Consider the following 22,759-nt stretch of genomic DNA (forward strand, 5'->3'; position numbering starts at 1 on the left):
ATGAGAGAGGAATGCAAGGATAATAGAAGTAGTTTTACAACTGCCTGAGGTGCTGAAAGCATGCATGTTGTCCAAACTTGGAAAGTGGCATTTGTACATAGTTTGAGTGTTTTTCTAGCATTTGCCACTGTGGAGTTCTAATCTTGAATCACCAGCAGAGCATACAATGAAAACATGACTATACCAACCTCCTGTAGGTCTTTTCAATTCAAAATTTCAATACAAGTTGTGGGGAAAACAGTTCTACTCAAGCATGTATAACATCAACTCACCAGTGACAGACAAGTGTCTACATACAGGCCTTTCTCTTAAAGGATATAGTAGGCTGACGTTGTGGTAGGTGCACTTACATGCCTTTCTGTACAGAAGGCTATACCCTCACCGCAGAGGCCAGTTAACATCGTTACAGCTCTTAGCAATTACAGAAATATGAATGTGTGTAGTTATAAGCACATACTTCATATCTTATACCAACAATGGCTAAGGAACAGATTTAGCAATACATCTTTTTAAGAGTTTGTAGCTAGTTCTGCTTTATGGAAACAACAATGATTGCCGAGGGTACATTTTCTATCAACTTTGATCAGGTTACGTTGAAGCAACGTTGAAGCATTCTCAACCTGACCAAAATTATGGCCTCATCATATGGCCAAATTATGTTGAATGTTTACTTGTTTTCTGTCTCTTCAGACTCAAGGGGCACTAGGGTAGCCTAGTTGTAAAAGCGCTCACTTGTGCCAAAGATCCAGGTGTTATTCCCCACATGGGTAAATCTGTGAAGCCTATTTCTGGTGTTCCCCCTCATGAAATTGCTGAAATATTCCTAAAAGCAGCATAAAACAGCTATCACTCACTCATGCTAGTGGATATGACAAATTTCCTAGGTTGGTAAAGGTAGGTCGCATGCACAAGCAACAGAATATTGAGATCATTAGACTTCACAAGATTACTATTGAATGTGAACATCTCTCACATACATAAAGAATGAGAATAAAGTTTTGATAATCCATTAAACATATTACATTTTACAAGCAAAAGGAAAAATTATTGAATTTAATTACTGATAGTCACATGTCAAGCAAAAAAGCATAAATTTGTCCTACCAGTAGCATCCAAAACTCAAACAATTTCCATCAAATTTTACCATCAGTGACAAACTCCAAAAATTACAAATAATTATTTAATGGAAATATTTTTACAAAGCATAATATAATCATTTACTGCAGGAAATCCTATTTGCCATGCAACAGATCATTGTTTGTCTATAAAGGAGATGCGTTGAAATTTTCAGTTAACATAACACAACTAATTCAGAATGTGAACATGAAACTAGTTTAGAGGCAAGCATGTCTGGATTATTTTTACTTTTAACTCAATAAACATGGCCTATCATGATTACATATCTACTTAAAACATTTGAAAGTGACCAACATAAACGAATTGAGTGACTCATCACTTTAAATAAAGTAAACCTTAGCACTTAATGTCAAGGGCCTCAACTAGAGTGAAGGAGCACTAGGAATCAATAGAAATAACATCAAATAAATGTAATTACATGAGGGTCCTGATGGGGTATACTGTTTGGTGTAAAATGATAAAAAACTTTTTTTCGTGTGAAATGAGTCACTTTTTATTGTAGGGAAAATTGATGTAAAATTGATTGAAAATATCTTTGCAAACAATAAAAACTTTAGTGTTTATTGCAGTTGTTCTAAATCTGTAAAAGTTGAATATCACCTGATTTTACAACATAATAAAACTCAGTCGGTGGTTAGCATTGGCAATGCACAAATTGCAGTATTTGGTCAGAAACTGAAACAGCTGTGCTCCCTCTTTCCTTAACAAAATAAAGATCTGCATTTGCATCAGAGATGATTTCATATTTTAAATTCAACCAGCAGCTCATACTTTATTCCTGTTTTTTAACTGACCAAGCCAACGAAAATAAAGGCTGCTGACAGTGGCCCCCACTGAACTTTTCTGACTACTGACTTTTGACCTCCTCCATCAAGAGCCTCTTACATGTGATGAGTAAATGTTTTTGAATCCTATAATTTTATCGATTTGACAGGCTGAATACAGAGTAATTCCTCAATGATACATCACTTTTGACGGCAGTATGGGTCATCTGGGACACATGAAAGGTGTTCCTTGTGAGGTTTCCCGACAACATATTCTGAACAATTCTATAAACGACATTCATATACATTTTTCACTTGTTGATCAATCATGAAAAGTACTTACTGTTTTTTCCTGAATGCATTTCAGCAATGAATTTAGATGGTTATATTATTATTTTCCCATGAAGACGTATCATGTCAGGTTATGTGTATGACTGTATCATGACACTGAAGCATCAATTTTGGAATATACATTGTTTTCTTTTACTGAAAGCATTTCAGCATAGTGGAATTTTGACAGATTACAATTTGCCTGTGAAGAGCTATCATATCAGGTAGTTATTGTGAATGTACAAAAAGATAACTTCAAAGAAGGGAAAGTTGGGTGGTTTGACTCCTGAGTTTCTCATCTTGTTCAGGTCTGTAATCCGCTAAAATAGCTTCAGTGAAAACATACACCTTTAAGCATAACGGCTTTTGTTATATTGTATTTAACCATGTTTCCGTGTTCATGTTTAAACATCAGGCAGGAGCGTAATGCAATAAACAATGGAGTGTGCAGACAGTGTAACAATCCACATCGAAACGTTGCTTAGAGCAATAAACCAGAAATTGTTATCCATTAAGTTGTACCTTTGTTTCCCTCATCCACCTCTAGAATGCCAATTAAACAATTAACCTGCACCAAATAAAACAAACACTCATCTTGTTATTAGAAATACTACCCATCCGCCCATATCAAAATTCAACCTTTCACCTGTATATCTATTAGTCATCTACAGTCGAACCCCGTTTAATCTGACCCTACATATCCAGAAACCCTGCCTTCCGCTGATTTTTATGTGAAACGAAACTTATGTTCATTAATTGTACTTGCTTAACCAGACCCCATGATTCCGGACCCAGACAGTGAATTTTCAAATCATTCCAATAGATTTCCATTGAAAAATGATCCAGTTATCAAGACGGAGAAATCTGTGGATGTTTATATGTCACATCAATACTGTTTACCGCACGACTATGTGATTTCATTCTCAATTTGATGTGAGGCATTTGATGTGAATTGATTAATTAGCCATCAAAAACACTAGGGACGTGTGTCACTCAGGTTGTTCATTAGGATTTGGCGGGTGAGAGGAGATCTCATCAGTAATGATAACACATGCTAATTAGGATTACATTAAACTACACTGTAATTGTTCTGTATATAACACTTTAAAATCAACCCTTACTATCTGTCACAATGCACTCTTATTTAAAAATAGCCTGCCACACGATTGAAGTCCTGTGATCCAATCCGGAAGTTAACTTTCTCCAGACAGCTTAAGTTCAATGCAATGACATATGTTTTTAGGGCATTTCAAATTAAAAAAAGAATACTGTAAAATCATTTATTTTCGCGCGGCTTAATATTCGCGGAAAGAGAAAAATTGACTAATTCGCGCGGTTTAATTTTCGCGCATCATCAAAGTACAGAAATCATGAGAGTATAACACAGGAAAATGTAAACCGTAAAGAAAATACACTGACCCTAGCTGTCGTCCTGTCACCTGCCTAATTAGTTGGGGAAACATGGGCCTTCTGCTTGAGACAGCAATGGAGCACTGAAGAATCCATGTTGAGATTTGTGGAAGAAATCATAGACCCATATGTGACTTCGACCCGTGATGCGCTCGGCCAATCAGCTACTCAGAAAGCTCTGTGCACGTGTACCAGTATTGTCAAACCACTACATGCGCAATGGATTATCCAGACCTACGACAACATATACAAGGATTTAATCCAAAGCAGATTCTGCCAAGCTGGACTTTTGGACTAATTCACAAGTAGCAGGTGACCTGACATTTTTAATTTAGTAAAGTCGTGTGTATCGTGTCAATCAGAGACACTGCAAATGACATGTGTTGAATCAACTATTTAATTTGTTTTTATATATCTTTTTATTTCACTGAGTCATGAATGAATGAAGTGTACATGTAGTCAAATCACTAGCAATACAAAACTAAAACTCAAAGCTCTTTGTTTGTTTTTATGTTCACAATTTATCATAATTATTCGTGGAGGTTTTATTTTCGCGGATAATGTTTTTGCGCGAAAAGCGTGAAAATTAACCCCCCGCGAATAATAATGATTTTACAGTATGCAATTGGCATATTACATTTACGTTTTTCATCTAACTTACCACTTGTAGCTCCACACACTACATGATTATGTCCAAGACAAGCTGACAAATGGTAACCTGCGTTCCACCTTCCATGTATTATCGGTACACTTATATGTTATGATGATTCACTGTTATTACTATTGACTGTTGATTTATTGACACATTACTTTCACTTAATTTTCACGTTTTGCTTGTTTGATCCAGTTAACCGGACGTCTCGCTATCTGGACGATTTTCGAGTGAAACGAAAACATCCGGATAAACAGGGTTCAACTGTATATCTTTAATATGGAAAGTCCCAGGTAGAGGGTAAACATTCTTTATTATCAACTGATACAGACCCCAGTGGATGCAATGGAGACAGTGAAAATCATTTGAAATCATATGAAATCAGTCTACTTCCACCAAATACCCCCACAAACCCCACAATCATACCACACCCTACCTTCAACATATACACATCATATACACAATCCATCTATAGACAATCATGCCTGCATATACCACACCCTACCTTCAACATATACACATCATATACACAATCCATCTATAGACAATCATGCCTGCATATACCACATCCTACCTTCAACGTATACACATCATATACACAATCCATCCATAGACAATCATGCCTGCATATACAACACCCTACCTTCAACATATACACATCATATACACAATCCATCCATAGACAATCATGCCTGCATATACCACATCCTACCTTCAACGTATACACATCATATACACAATCCATCCATAGACAATCATGCCTGCATATACCACATCCTACCTTCAACGTATACACATCATATACACAATCCATCCATAGACAATCATGCCTGCATATACCACACCCTACCTTCAACGTATACACATCATATACACAATCCATCTATAGACAATCATGCCTGCATATACCACATCCTACCTTCAACGTATACACATCATATACACAATCCATCCATAGACAATCATGCCAGTATACTAGTATACCACACCCTACTTTCAACATATACCCATCTAATACAACCCATCCATAGACAATCCAGCCAGCCCATCTTACAACATATAACCACTGACACTACTCCAGAGCCAATACCATCTTGTAACCACATCATGAACCTATCTCAGCAGCTCTGCTGACCAATCTTTCATCTCTTGAACATTTTGTCCTGGTCCTTCCCAGGTGAAAATGGACTCAAGTAGGTGAAAAGCTGTGTTAAACCTGATACTAACTCCGTGATTGATTTCAAAGAAAGGCCGCGATAAGCCAGCACAGTCCCACACGACTGCATGAAGTCTAACAATTTGATGGCTGACCTAAACGCTATTGAAACAACGATACAATCTTTGAATCAAATTTCCCTCTTTACAAGAAGTCCATAGAGGTTAAGTAATATCAGATATCCCTATCTTTGCCAGATCTAAATGAGATTACCATACCCTCCGACACTAGCTTTTCCAGCCACCCCAACCATGAGATGTAAACTGAACAACTACAAATTCCCTTTATGAAACTGGATATATCCTTTTATGAAGCTGTCACTGGTTCTTCCTATCCTGGAGGGTAGATGATAAATTTCTATATCAAATCAGCTCTGACAAAACACAGGTCACTGACCGAGAAATAGTACCATTCCATTTTCACACTGACCAAATTATTGACAGTTGTATCAAATATAACCATACAATGACAAAAGGGTTGAATCTACAATGAATTGTGATTTTCAGATCTTATTGTTTTGTCAGTTGAAAGACATCTCTATGATGTCAGCATCTTGACCATCCCAATACATTTAAAACATAGAGGATACAACAGTTGTAGCACTAAGATAATACACAAGGGACCTGCACTGGATCAGTTCCACTAAACAATCAGTGCTATTGCTTTCATGGCCATCTTAGTACAGGAGATATAACAGTCATATAACTAAGATGATACAAAAGAATTCACTAATGACACTTCCACTAAACACGCCGTGCCGTTGCTCTTGCAAGTCCATCTTTGTACAGGAGATATGACATCGTTAGTGTTAAGGTGGAACAGAAGAGACATGCAATGGCTCTTAAATCCATGTTATGTATTAGATAAAATATGTGTATCATAAACAAGTCCAGTGAGTGAGTGAGTGAGTGAGTGAGTGAGTGAGTGAGTGAGTGAGTGAGTGAGTGAGTGAGTGAGTGAGTGAGTGAGTGAGTGAGTGAGTGAGTGAGTGAGGTTTTACACCTCTTTTAGTTATATTCCAGCAGTATATTCACAGCGGCGGACACAGAGATGGGTTTCACACATTGCACAATGAGGGAAATCGAACCTAGACCTTCAGTGTGATGAACAAACACTTCAAACACTTGGCTACCCTACCATCTACAAATACTTAGTATTTAAGTAAGTAATCACACAACCATTGAGAGATTTGTTGCTTGGTCATTTCAACACGTCTGTAATAAAGAATTCATGGAATTCATTAAACTCATGCAATTGCCTATTACCCATAATAGAAAGAAAATGTCTGTTTGACGGTGGATTATAGGACCTGTGGGTCTGAGTTCTACATTAAATTAATATCAGGGTTTATATACTTATAATACTCATGGTAAGCGTAAAGTAGTTGAAGGCTTTTTGTAGATACCAGCTTTGATCAGATATCATATGACATTATCCTGAAGATTACTTCTTAGTATGCATGGAGGATTTGTATGACAGTTTTACAGATAGCAATTTAATCTACAACATAAGTAAAACCAATATACAGGTTTAGGGCTGCAAGAGAAGACAAAACAGCCCTGTTCATGGTTATATCTAATCTTCAGTTGGACAGAGTTTAAGCTTGCTTGACCATACATCAATGATTTGATAATGAATACAGAATTGGAAGACTTGGATGTCCCCTGCGGTCATGAAACATCAATGTGGATCCACAGGGTAGATGAAATTTACCATAGGTCACCACAGGTCATTATAAGTCTATAAGCACCAACAAACATGGATATAACCTGCCAAACATAGACCTGGCAACACCCCATGGCAGTGACACAGTTTACTGCATAGCAACATTGTGGCCATTTGTACTTCAAAGTTCAACATTTATCTAAATGCATCGTCAATATATATATACCTCAGTTATTTTGTAATGAGATTTATCACATCTACAAACATGCTACATACGTAATAAAATGGTAATTATTTCTAGTTTGATAATTTAACAGAATGGCTAGGTCTGTCTGCATGGTTGACCAATCTTGACCCCGGTCAAGGATGGTGTCCATGATTTGTCCTTGACTTTATATCACTGCTGAAGTAACATGTGTATATTTTTCATTTGAATTTTGATTTCTATTCAATCATATTTCCACTGTGTATAAGGACATCAGCCTTTTTTTGGTATATACAGGTTGAAACAATTGACATGTTTACAAATCTACAATGCATAGTAAACTTGAGCTACCTGTTCTATCTTGTTCTACATCTATCTAATGGCTTATGTATATCTCAGCCATATCTACATGATGTCCAAAATAGCTACAAATGATATATATGTTATCAAATGGTCATACCATCTGCTTTGATAATTTGAACTGTACAAGTATTTCTGCATCAAGGGCTATGCTAATTCTACGATAATCAACAGGGATCAGTAATTGTCAGTGGTTAGATGATAGATATTCATGCCTTGTATGTCTCTCTGACAATTAAGGACAAGACACTTAGTATCAGCTTCATCCCAGAATTATTAATTACTGATCTGGACTTCACTTGGATTTTATGTTTACTCGTTGATATATATTTTCAAATAAGTTAGCTATATTGGTGTAACTGAACATTACCATTCTACCTAAACTTGCTGACAACTATCCTGGTACAAAGTACCACTCATCAGTAGTAGAATTTTGGTACACTATAATTACGAAAACTCCAAGTTCTTTCAAGTCAAGACTTTACCTTATACTTTAAACAACCATCTCACAAAGCACTTAACTTAGTAACTTCAATGAGCTCACAAAGTGTTTCCAAAGTTATCTTCAATGGAAAACCTGAAACAAATCTTCCTTAAAGAGTATTAGTGTCCAACAAAACACTTTTGCTAAACTATAACACAAGGCAAGCTCTACAACACTACCATCAATATACCTTTCTTTATTAGTAGACTTATTAACACAGAACACAGGTCTCAAAAGCTCCTTACAGGGGTTTCTCTTGTAGCATTCATTACATGTCTGCAGCTTCTCAGAACAAATTAACATGTTAAGCGCTTTCATCCTGAAGAAAACTGCTTGGAAACATGGTTTATTTTGGGGTTCATCCTGAAAACACGAAAGAAAACAAATATTCTGATTTCCTGCCAAAAGGTTTCAAAAGACTGAGATGAATCATACTCATCCTCTCGCGTTGCTAATACATAATTTCATTTTCAAGGAACAATTTGATGCACCTGACAACAATACAATAAAAACATCAATTCTAAACGCTTCGTAAAAGTTCTCGAAAGTATCTCTTAAACAAGAAACCTGTGCTAATTATGATCAAATTTTGCCAGGAAAAAACACCTTGGGTGGTGATTTCAGCTAATTATCTAAAGCCTCAAAGAGGTTGGTAAATAAACAATTACAGCACCATGCAACTCCAGCAAGAATCCCAAAATGGCTGTTTCAAATTAAATTTCTTAATCAAGAAGCGGGATACACTGAGGACAATATAAGATGGAGGACCAATCAAATCACAGTAAATATATCCATTAGTCAGTTGTTAGCGAACAATCTCTCAGCCAAGCTACAAGAATGGTTGTTTCATACTTCATTTCTTAATAAAATGATTGGACCAATCAGAACGCAATAAAATGAAGGCATAAGATGCTGGACCAATCAAATCACTGTAATTTGAGTCTAAACACAACCAGCAGTCAGTTGTTGACAAACAATCTCTAAGCAGAGCTATATCAAACAAAAATGGTTGTTTCATACTTAAGCACTTAATAAAATGATTGGACCAATCAGAAAGCAATAAAATGTAGACATGAGATGCTGGGCCAATCAAATCACAGCTGGAATCGGGTGTTGGCAGACAATCTATGATCAAGGAGACAGAAGTCACTTAACTCAACATAACCAGAGGCCAAAAGATTTTATTAGATGGGGATTTTTTTCATAATACACCCAAAGAACCCATGCAACTGAGGACAGACCTCATCTGACGAGCAAGTTGAGACAGGATAAAACAATATAAGCGTGAAATTGTGAATTGTTCCTGAAGTTCATGATGACAAGCAAGTTTAGCACATCTTGAATTCACCAATAAAAAGACAATGAAATATGAGTTATGCCACGGTGTCTTAGCAGTGATACGCTCCATAAGAAGGGGCACCATCATAAGTAAGCCATATACACAGAACTATTACAGATATCTTTCTATAAATAGTCCCATCCAACCCCTGTCTTCTGACAGAATATCCCCAAAACATACAACTCCATTTTTTATGGGCATACTTTTACATTTCCATGACCTAAAAAACTGATTGCCAAATATGTGAGGCGTATATTTGAATATATGCACTATTTTGGATTATCCCCAACCAAATTTTGTTATCATATCATGACATAGCACACCATGATATCCAGACTGCTTTGTCTGTGACTGTCAAAATGTCTGACTGTGTAATATGACCAGAACACTGTCGTGGGGATATGTGTATATACATCAGGCCATGCTTTGTTAAGCCAGGAATTGCCTTGATGGGTTTTTAAACAGTGTTTACTGCTGAGCTCCAAGGACAGTTCCTGTGCCAACCCTGAAAGTTTCAAACCATGTGTTAACAAAGAGTATTTAATAAATGATCAGCGGGTATATGCAGGCATTGTGGCCATTGAGGCAGGAATACACAGAGGTAAATCACAACTGGAATGTTTCTTTGTCAGTCATGCTGTCTCAACCCGTGTTTGGATGGATGTGAAGAAAGGGAACATTAGAAGCACATATTCTTTCAACAATTTTAAAACATGGTAATCTCTTTCCAAACACGGTCAAATGAATCGTTCCTGTACACTGGAAGTAGTGATGCTGATTTCAATGTGGGTGGCACTTAGCATGACTTGCATTTATATTAGATAATACTCAGGATAGGATTGTTTATTTGTTTGTTATTTAACACTATTAACATTTAGAATAACTGAGTCTGGATCAGACAATCTGGTGATCAACATCATAAAGACTGACCTGCACAGATGAGATACAATAGTATGAGTCAACTCAGTCAACAAGCCTGACCACCCGGTCCCATTAGGGGCCTCTAATGACAAGCATCAAACCTGTGTTCAGTATAAACCTAGGGCACTTTATACTGGACTTTTCAGTTCTTGCAAGAAGACGTAACACAAGGTATTTTAATATTTGATAAACCACATCAGAGGTATCATATAACCCTGTCTGTATTTGTGTTGTTTCAGACTTGTGGATCTGGATATATTTTTGAGTGAGTGAGTGAGTGAGTGAGTGAGTGAGTGAGTGAGTGAGTGAGTGAGTGAGTGAGTGAGTGAGTGAGTGAGTGAGAGAGAGAGAGAGAGAGAGAGAATGGTTTTACACTGATTTTAGCAATATTCCAGCACAATTGCTGCAAGGGACACCAGAAATGAGCATCATACAACATACACATGTGGGTAACCAAACCCAATTCTTTTGAGTGGTGAGCAAATGCTTTAACCACTAGGTTACCCCACTGCCCAATATACATCCAGAGATTGATATGTAAGTGTTGTCATGGCATCCAAGCAGTTGGACCCTGATCTGTGAACATGAACACTGCCCATGTAAACTATTTTCGGGGAAAGTAGGTAACACAGTGATAACAAAATATTTCTTGATTAACAATTTATATCTTGATTAACGATTTCATATTATTTACCTCCGATCTATAATAATTTGGTAAATGTTATTGCCTCAGATTAAAATAAAAAGCATTGTCCTGGGCTTCACTCATATTATAATTTTTACTTAGTGAGTGTGTATCTTTAAGCTAGAAAATGCTTTGTTTTCGAGGATCAAATGGTAGCCTAATACATACTGAGTATTTTGAGAGATATTCATAACACTGCAAGTCATAAACTTGACATATTCTGTAGTTTGACAAATTGTTACTACTCGTATGAGAGTCCAAATTCAAATCACCAAAAAGATACAATTTGGTCATTGTCCTGTATATACAACAGGGAATGTTATCTTACCACTGACTATGGGATAACGTTCAATGGGATGATCAATCAGATATGAATCAAACAAATTGAGGAAACGTGTTGAATAAATTACTCGAACATCAAAGCTGATGAAAGGCCATCAGTAAAATCTATAGCTACCTTCAACACAGCCCTCTAGCTATGAAGTTAATGAAACTTCTAGATGACCTGTTTAATCATAAAGAATAAAAAATCAGGACAGACTCTGTATCTGGATTAATATTTTTAAATCTAGCAGAAGAAAACTGACACAGTGTGTGTCAGGGGATGATTAAGATTTTACACAACAATTGCCAGTAAAAACAGGAGATGAGACAAGAATATTTTGGAGCCAATTTTAATAAAAGAATCTGACTTGATGACATGTGCCATCATCTTCAGGACATCAACGAAATATGTCAACCTTCTGTTGGTTACCATGATAACAAAGGAGTAGACAAGTTTAGGATTTCCAAATCTTCTGATATACTGTTACCTCTAATGACAGCCATACCTCAAGGGACAATTTGTGGGCAAAAACTTGCTGTCTTTGTAAACATTATTATCTACCATGGTTGAGTTTGTATAAAATGTGTTAGGAGGGATATTGGCAGGTCAAACTTTTTTCTTTCTGCAGTATTATATTGTAATTCTGGGTGATGAAGCAAGGGATTTAAGTTCTTTTGTAAGTGGTGTTATTCTACACCATGGTGATACAGGCATGCTGCGTCAAGACACCTTTGATGTTGAAAAATTGAATCACAGCAAGGAAAAGTAGAAACGATTTATGCAAAGGAATTTTGAAATCTAAAGATCTCTTTCAGATGAAAATATTTCTAAGTGCTCTGCAAGTCATGAAGACTTGAAAAGATTTTTATTTATTAACAATCCAAAGAATTATTTTCCCGATAGAGTGGACACTAACTGCCAGATTTAACATGTATGCATAAAGAACTGAATTTGAGTTTGTAGTAAGATGTGACTAACATGATAGGAATGTCAGACTCACTGGCATGTCGGCACATGTCATCGTATCCCGGATGTATAGATCGATGTTCATGCTGTTGATCACTTCATTATCTGGCCGATTGTTTACAGCATGTGCTAATCATCAGCATCATCATCCCTGACAATATGGATCATTGTTCATGACATCAATCCCTGTTTTTTCTTGTTCAGTATTGGTTATATCATACTGCTGTAATATGTCTGTGACATTGCATTCTGAGGTATACATCCTGCCATCACTTGTGATTTTTCTTGTTTAGTATTGGTAATATCATACTGCTGTAATATGACTGTGACACTGCATTCTGAGGTATACATCCTGCCATCACTTGTGATTTTTCTTGTTCAGTATTGGTAATATCATACTGCTATAATATGTCTGTGACATTGCATTCTGAGGTATACATCCTGCCATCACTTGTGATTGTATTCACTTGACACAATCCAAGACTTGATTATTTACATACAACATAGATATAGCATTGAACTGATGATGCCACACAACATAACAATCACTTAATCCTCAGTGGCCCAGCTGTTTTGTTAAGGCTGTGGACTGAACATCCAAGATGTCCGCATGGTAAACCTGAGACCGTGGATCACCATATTAAAATAGTATGTCCCACAGGCTATAATCAGGTTTATACCCAAGAATGGGGTTAAGTGATTCCTCAAACCACAAAACTCTTAATAACATTGACACTCGGTTTGTCATGGGCTTATCAGACAAAATAAAGCATACACTGAAAATGTTATAAAATACCAGATACACAGACAAACAGACAAAGGCTTGATTTTGCATCAAATCAGACTCATACTGCCTTTCACCATCATCAACACTTGATTCCCCACTTTGATCGTGTTCACCACTTAAAAGGGACAAGATAGAGTAACCATCCTTAACGTGAGGACACATACAAATACCAAGTCTTTTGTCAAAACACCAGCTCATTCATATCACAAATGAAAACTGTAAATTCAGTTTGCTTCAATGTGCAAATTACGCCTTTACATTCTACAAATGTAGGCCAGCACGTGGGTTACATCAAGCATGATTTAACACTCCCACAGCATCAAAGACTCCATGCAGAACCAGGGCAAAATTCAGGTCAACATTTAGAACATTAAATGTACTGTTATCATTGCCAGTAAAATGGATTTGACATATATAACGCCACTATTAGGTATCGCAAATTCACAGAATTAAAGCCAATAATTGACATATTTGACACACAAAAAGGCATAAGCAGGTAATTTGAATATAACACTGGTTCAAAAGGTGAAAAGTGTGTGGTTCTGATACCTGGAAATCTCAAGGGAGACAGACAATTCAACATTACAGATAAACTACAAACATTTCATTTGAGAGCTCTACGAGGCAACTACATACAAAGAGGATTTAGTCTTGAAAGAAATTCTCCAATCACTTAGCATCCTGAGTATTAGTCTATAGGCATGTCCAATTTGAGATCAGGGTCACTTAAGGATTCCAGAATGGACATAAAATTCATTGGGCAGGATTTGGGAGAGGCTATCAGTGACTGGGAACAAATTAGTCAGTTGTTGTTAAATAGGGTAGAAGAATATTGCTACAGCTATTCATACAACAAAATAGACGGACAATTTTGATGGCCTCCTGGACCAGCCAGAGCTATGTCTGCTGGAGCTGACTGTTGGTAGAGAGTTTCCAGTTGAACAGTCTTGGTTGTGAGGTAGAAACTATTTCACAGTTGACACACATAAATAGTGACACGATAGCAGTAAAAACATCCATTATTACAAGTTCGCTTACCTGAAACTCCTGTGAAATATCAATTTCAGCTTGGGTATATCCAGACATCATAAAATTAAACCATATCATTTCATTTCTTAAGTTAAATATTTAGTAGGAAACAAACACCATACAATTTAATGCACATTGAAGGGAAACTTGAGCAATTTCTTTCAAATTGTTGAACATGCAACTCAGTTTAAAAAAACCAAAAACACACATTTACAGAATTACACACATGATGAATAAATGTTAAGCACTACAAAAATAGTTTGTAACATAGTTACTGTATCAAGTATATGAAAAAGAAAATGATCATCATGATTAAAAGTGACAAGAGTGAGTAAAAGAGTGAGTATGGTTTGATGTTGCTTTTAACAATATTTCAGCAATATCAGGGCGGGGGACACCAGAAATGGGATTCACACATTTTGCCCATGTGGGGAATCAAACCTGATTTGTCAACGTGACAAGTAAATGCTTAAACATTAGGCTACCCCACAAGCCAAAACTGTGGCAAGAGCCTATTTCAGAAGAAAATACTATAGTAATGAAGACCCGTTTTTACTAGAATGAAAGGGGAAAGTTTAAGATTTATTATTTCATACAACACTGCTAATATTTCCTAACATCACTAAGTTTCTTTCTGAAAAGACAAAATGAAGAAAATCACACTTCACTGCACACGTATAACATTTATTATCAACAGTGCCAAAACACCAAATTCACATCTAAACCTCCACAAAGATTGCTGCCAGATACTTTACAACATTTTCTGAAGAAAGCTCTTTCAAAATATTTTGTACTCTGTTTATGATTAGTCAGGCATAGGACAGTTTCATATAAAACTAAAAGAGCCCAGATCTCTTTACAGAAGGTGCAGAATTTGACTAACAGTAACACACACCCTCTATGCGGCATTATGCAGTAGTAATACTTGTTGGCCTCTTTAGAATGCCCTACAGATCTAATCCTAACACCAAGCCCTGCTGAAATGTTGTAAAAGACATAGGTGACAGCAACTATTTATGTACATGAACAGCTAGACAACATTTGTCAATAACTTATTCATTTGTGACAATTGAATAAGAGTAAATACTATTTAAGAACATCATACCAAGGATAGGGCATAAAACGTGTGACCTTGAATTGACAGGCATCATTAAACAACAGCATAGCCACTTTTTCAGTAATTCATAATAGCTCCATGGTGTTTCAACGTATGGATCGATGATTCAATGATTTGAACATACAATCAATTGATCTTGACCCTCAATTATTCAACCCTCAAACAATGGATCTGAACACTCAATCAATGAGTCATCAATCAATTGACCTTGACAATCAATCAATGGACCTAAACCTAAAATCAATTAGTCCTCAATCAATAGATGTGAAGTCTAAATCAATGAACAATCAGTGGATCTGAACCCTCAATCAGTATACACTCAATCAACTGATCTGAACCCTCTATAAATACACACTCAATCAGTGGATCTGAATGTTCAATCAATGGATATGAATCTTCAATCAATAAACACTCAATCAATGGATCTAAACCCTCAATCAATGGACCTGAACCCTCCATCAATAAACAATCAATGCATCAGAACCCTCAAACACTGCATCTGAACCCTAAATCAGTAAACATGCAATCAATTGATCTGAATCTTTAATCAATTAACACTCAATCAATGGACCTGAACCATCAATTAATGGATCTGAACACTCAGTCAATGGATTTGAACCCTCAATCAATAAACAATTAATGGATCAGAACCCTCCATCAATAAACAATCAATTGATCAGAACCCTCAAACAATGCACCTGAACCCTTAATCAATAAACACCCAATCAATGTATCAGAACCCTAAATCACTCAAATAATGGATCGCAACCTGCAAACAATGGGTCTGTATGTGAGTAGATTCACTAAGGTATTTATAAAATGTCAAAGGAAGTAGGCACAACTGAAGCTCATTGTTGTAAATTGTGAATCTAAACACAGCTGTTCGTTATTGTTAATGGTCCATTCCTCAATGGAGTATCCACTGTATGAACATCCCCGAAGGACAGACAATGGAAGGTTATGCATAGCTCGCATAATTCCTCATCACAACTAAACCTTTCATAGGCTTCAATGAGAATGAGTTAGGCCATAATATTATCGACTTGTTTATAGCTCTTGTCCCTTGCACAGAGAGGGTCAATTTATATTTTTATTATGACAGGAAAAAAAATCTAATTTAAAGTTATTCTGCAGATATATAACAATATAGGTACCTTACACTGTGGCTGATATTGCTTATATAGAACCGGAGTCCTCACCCTTGACTACCACACCTCATCATAAGTTCATCATCTAATATCAGTTTCTCTTTGTTGCTACTGAAGACTACATATGAATTCCATTACAGCAAGTTTCAACACCTCCTGCCAACAATGAATCTTGTATATTTCAAACATACATCACTGTCTTTCTTTAATCCCTTACCGCCAAAATAAGTATACTGACCAGCAAAAGAAATGCAACTCTTTTTGGTAGATAAAAACTCGAACAATTACTTCAATAGATTTAATTTTTACAAAGTTTGCATTTCTTTCACTGTTCAGTATATGTCTTTATATTTCACCAGAACTGTACTATGAATAATGAATCCAAATAAAGAACAAAACTGGTACAAGTTTTGGAAAACAAGATGGCAGACCCTTCAAAGCTGGTAGATATTATTAAAGAAAGTGACCTGCATATTCATGGATTCAGAAAACCTTCCACCATACACTTGACAGATCCAGATTTTTACTTAATAATGCATATATCATAATCCAGATTTCTTTTGAATAACCTTATGATAACACACTACAAGCTATGCATCAACCTATGCATGATGAATGCATATGATAAACTTCTCACCAACAACACAGACATTCTATCTTCTCAAGTCCACAAGCCTGTAATAACAACAGCCCAAGAAACTGCAGAATGAAAAAAAATGACAATCGTGACAGTAAAATCATCCAAAGGTTTAAATTTCATCGACCACTGACTATGAATGGCTTACTGCTAAAGACTGATTACACTGAAGTATGCAAGGAATGCATGAATATATATGTTACATAGGTGATGTAAACAGTTTTAACATAAGAACAGATGTAGGTGAAAAGTGCAATATAGTATATGCATAAATGATACAGGGGATAACTGGGCTTATCACATTAAACATTAAATTCTCTGACATGATGTTTTCAGATTAGTCATTTTCACATCAAAGCTTTACATTATTATTTGTCTTAAGGCAATAGTAACATTTTAACAAGGCAAATATGTGCTAATGTCATAAAAATATAATGGCAATAAAGAATGTGCTGATTTGACAGTTTTTTACTGTATTTTTCTCCAGTAGGAGCAACATTGACTTAACTTGAAAACAACCTGTTACACATGTTAAACTTGAAACTTAATTGACTCTAACATGCAAGAGAAAAATATTTACTGTAAATTTGTTCGCAACATATCTATGTGCTACTCCCATGAGAAAATAGAGCAGCCTATCCCCAGTCTTAAACCATGTTTAGTTAATTCTTTAACTTTATTGGATCAAGGAGGATGATATTATTACAATCTAACATGACATCAATAATCCTTTGAGATGCCTGACAGCATTAAAACTCAATAACACACATGCACTCATGTAAATATGGGTTTATATATACCCTGACAGAAATGCAGGTAACATGAGCACAACTATTGCAATGACGCCTTGAGAGACACGAATATGCTAATCAGACCCAACACACAATGTTGGTTTAGAGGTCCTCTCCAGTAATGTTCATGGCTTTATATGCAATGAAAATACCTAATACAAAATTCAGGCAATTTCTTTTCAACACTACAATGACGGTCGCATGCCTCGACCATAGAGTTTCGTGAACATTCAGGGCATACTTTATGGCCGCTTATCTTAAGCATACTGTGATAACATAAAATGATGTTTTCATGAAAACAACTTTGATACTTTTATTGTTGTTATTTAACATAACATCACCATGAACAGTTCCTGTTGAAAGATTGATGTAATTTATGGCTATACCAGTAAAATAACACACCTCCTGTTTATGAAACAACCTTGGCATACCATTATCCAATAAACTTGTTGAATATTATGATGCCTTAAGATTATGGGATGTACACCTGCATTTCACATTTGCCTTCACATTGTCAAACATTTCCAGTGATAGGAGAATAGGTTCCAGTTTTTGAACACAGTGAATGCAGAAATGATATTTCCCTGACAGATCTGTAGATGTTTGTTTGAATTTCTTTAAGCTGTTATCAAGAATATTGTTGTGTACACAAAGGGTGGACAATGTCCTTAATACCATGTGTTCATCTCCTGTTCTTGGTCATATGAATGCACCTTTGTGAAGTGTTAGACAGGACAACAAAGGATATACAAGATGGAAGCATGCGTTCATTCACTGAATCTATGGTGCATCAACTACACTGTCTTCAACCTCGTCATGCCATGTTACTTTGATCATAAACTCAAGGACAGGATTGTTAAAAACAGAAAAATTGTCTTGGATTTGTTACTTACTAATATACATTAAATTAGGACATCACTGTTGCTGGTTCCGTCAAATGATGATGATGACGATGATGATGATGATGATGATGATGATGATGATGATGATGTGCATAATTATGATAAGTCAAAAGAACAACGTTATTGCTCCAGTAAGTGGATCACTGTGCACGTAATTTACATTCTCAACTCCCTAGGGAATATGCAACCAAAGACACCATAAAGTGCTGGAATGTCACTGTATGATTATCCCATTGTATTAAATATTCTGAAACTCCTCAGTGAATTTGTATTTGGACCTAAAGATAGAGTCCCTTCCTCCAAGCCCTCATAACATATCCTCAAAATAATGCAAGTTTACATTTCTTACAGTTTCAAACACGTCAGTCTGTTGTACTTAAATATAGTTGCTTGTCTCTCCCAAAACTAACTTATAGTTCAGAGACAAAGTGTTAGTCTAGCAATACTTCATACAAAGCGCATTTGTCTACAGCACTTAAACAAGACAAAATGTAAACACTCTCTCAAGCAGGCTGAAAAGAACTTAAACCTAAGACTTGGTCTCATCCCATAATCCACATCTGTCAGGACTCTACCTGTGTCAGATAGTTTCACCACAGGTAAGTATGACACTTTGAGCATTCCCTGCAATTTAGCTGACACGCTTTGATGTAGTACTACTCAGAGCATTGTTAAGTCTAGCCTTGCTCCAAAGCTTGAATAAGTCCAAAATTGTTTTGCAATTCATTTCTTATATTAGGCAAGTCTAGGGTCAAATTGTTTCTATTTATAGTTCTTTAGGAATTATTATTCAAATTGTTCAAATCAGCCCAAATCTATTATTGAAAGATAATATATACCACACAAAACACTATTAGCGTCCAAGAAGTATTGAAACCAGGTCCTGGAGAAATTGTACAACATGTTCATACTTTCATCTTGTATCTCCACATGTGGAAGAACCAATGGACAACATGTTTTCTACATCCAGGCATGGTAATTCTTTCCACATCAACAACCAGCCAACACCCTGTGAAGTTGCACTCAATACATTGGTAAGTGCAAGCACTGGTGTATTGTAGCAGACATGAACTATTTATTCAGATACTCCCAGAAAAATGTCACTCCGACACTGTAACATCTGTTAGATGAGTTCATGTTATTCCCCAACAATGGAATAAGTCACAAGGGTACAGACCAACCGTTTTATTCACAGGAAACCTCTGTCACCTCAAATTTTAACAACTGCATTTTCACAGATTCATGTGCATACCAAATTAATGTTTTGTCTTTTTTTAAACTTAAAATTGATTTTTCTTTATCCATAAAGTAATTACAGTGTCTTAATGAGTAATCCATTTTGTCTCAGTGTTTCTTTGAAAAAAGGCCCTCATTTCTCTCAGAACAGCATTATTACCATGCACAGAAGACACTCTAACCAAAATTATCTGCGCCTCAAAAAATGCAATATTACAATAAATGCCAATGAATATTACAATATTGAGTGAGCAAGATGCAATATTCAATTCAATTTTCTTTAATATTTTAGCAATAAACATATATTTTAACTCAAATGCGAAAGGCAAGAAATCTTCTAAAGCTCTTGCACAATCAAATCCTCGTTTGGTCAACCAAACTGCATTTTTAAAATCATACTATCCATCACAAACATCTTATGAGGTCAATAAATATGTCTCTTTCATGAGGAGAGGTCATTTCTTCCAGTGATGGTTTGAATCAAGGCTGATTGAGGCCATCAATCACTGCCAGCCAATGGTACAGCCATGGACAGATCATGACTAGCCAACACACCAGGGGGAGCTTTGACATGACCTGTGACCTTTGGCAGGTCATGTGGAACATCCAGGTCACACAAGCAGCAATATTAGACACCTCTAACATAAACTGCTGCTTGTTTAAATAGGCCATGCTGTTAAAGCAATTATAATTGAAATATGTAACTCACTGCCAGATATTTTTATGGAAGAAATTCCACAGATGCTCCAAAAAGGATTACTGTGGAGAAATGTGGCTTTTGAAATAATAAAAAGACAACTTCAAAACATGCAGTGTAATTTGTTGCTGAAATTGCAGGTTGTTTTAAAGGGGATCCCAGGGAATTGGTTCAACCACAAATTTTGTTCATGTCAAGGAGGAATTTGTTGGCATATAGACAACATTAACGCCACCAAAAAATACCAGTTTCAATCATCCAGCTAGATTTCTTTGGGTGAAGAGGGCAGTGTTAATTATGTGAATGGTTAATTGAAAATTACAAACGACACCAAGTGTTTGTAAACAGCTTAAATACAAATTGATGTAGCATCACAGCTCTCACATCTAATACATCATTTGTTGCAGAAATAAACAAATGTCTCGCTGTCAGGTTGTATGCCTTGGCAGAAGATAGTTTACCGTTTGCAAGCTGGTGGAAGTGTGGAAGTGGAGAAGACTCGTCTCTCATTATATTCCAATTGTCAAAGAAAATACATGTAACCATGACAACACTTATATATTGTTGACACTTATTTTCTTCACATTCATCCAGGTATTTCTGTAAAGTCTAAAAGAAACATGATGAATATGTGTCTGTTTCTTTTTCTGGGAGAATGTGAAGTGTGCTAGTACCTGTCTCTGTCTCAACACACACATACCGAAATGCTGATCACAGCCTCTGCCATATTCAATAGCTGGGTTGAAAAATAAACTCCAAATACATGTATATACTACTCATAATAGCCAAGGATCACATTGTTAGTGCATCATATTATAGATAACTCGTTATGCCATCACAGTCTGATTTTTTCACATTATTAAATGTGATCTGCAGTGGGAATAATTAACAATGTAAAATATCAAAATATGATGAACCCTAATGTTTCTGAGTACCATTATACAAAAATAAATGCCCAAAGCCAATGTGTTTTTGGTTTTAGCCTGTTTGGCCATAGTGCAAAGATACTGTGAAAAAAATAGATTTGCTGGGGATCATTTGGGACAGTTTTTCAAAAACACATTGCCATACCATCTACCAATGTAAGGGACAATGCCCTTTCCGTGATCAAACACGTTTCATGAAGAATAATCATTAAAAATGTTAAAAATAGGCATGTATTCAAACACGTGATGTTGAGTGAGTGAGTTTGGTATTCTGTCGTCTTTAGCAATATTCCAGCCATGCGCTACTTAGCTACCCAGCCACCCTGTGTGTCAGTGAAGTTTATTACTAGTCCACTGAAGATATTGCAGTGTAATGTTTTTCGGCAATATTACACTAGTGTGATACCTCTTAACGTATGATGTAAAATGGTTCTAAGTTGTGACATCATAATGCTAATGTCGCTGTCAAATTTTTACTAGACCTTGCCTAACTCACAGAGGGCTGAGAGTCCTCACACTGTAGGCAATTTTGCTGCAGTTTCTGTCAATTAATGTTGGCAAGTAATATACAGAATACTAAACTTGCTTGCTGAAATACCATTTTTATTTAACTTGTTAAAGATTTAGTATTAAACTCACTTTCACTCATTTGATACCAAATCATTAACTCGTTTAACAAAAATGTTATTACAGAGAAGATCATTTAGTATCCTCTTTATAATACATTTCCTCTTTGTTTTCAAATTAAGGACAGACTGATCTGCAATCTGGCTTAAAACATGGCAATACAAAAGCACATTGGCCCTGACAACACATTGTAACAGGATCTGAAAATCAGAATTATTCCTACAAATCTTCTGTTCTTGTAAATCATAATTCTATCATAGTCTATGACAAAATCTGCAACTTCCATATTTGAAAAACAGATTCCGAGGACATATCATTTCTTATCGATGTCAGAGTGTGAGATTGGAAATGGTGACAGAGAGAATAAGGGATGGGTCTCAAAGCATGTGATGGTGGGTTTATG

The 22,759-nt window shown here is 36.1% G+C and overlaps 1 protein-coding gene across 1 annotated transcript in view; it reads right to left on the reverse strand.

The window, feature by feature from the left end:
• Positions 1-22,759, reverse strand: part of LOC137274424 (FRAS1-related extracellular matrix protein 2-like) — a 189,894-nt gene that overhangs the window by 161,727 nt on the left and 5,408 nt on the right. The window lies entirely within an intron of this gene.

The sequence above is a fragment of the Haliotis asinina genome, chromosome 2 (genome assembly GCF_037392515.1).
Source record: "Haliotis asinina isolate JCU_RB_2024 chromosome 2, JCU_Hal_asi_v2, whole genome shotgun sequence".
In the NCBI taxonomy this organism is placed as follows: domain Eukaryota; kingdom Metazoa; phylum Mollusca; class Gastropoda; order Lepetellida; family Haliotidae; genus Haliotis; species Haliotis asinina.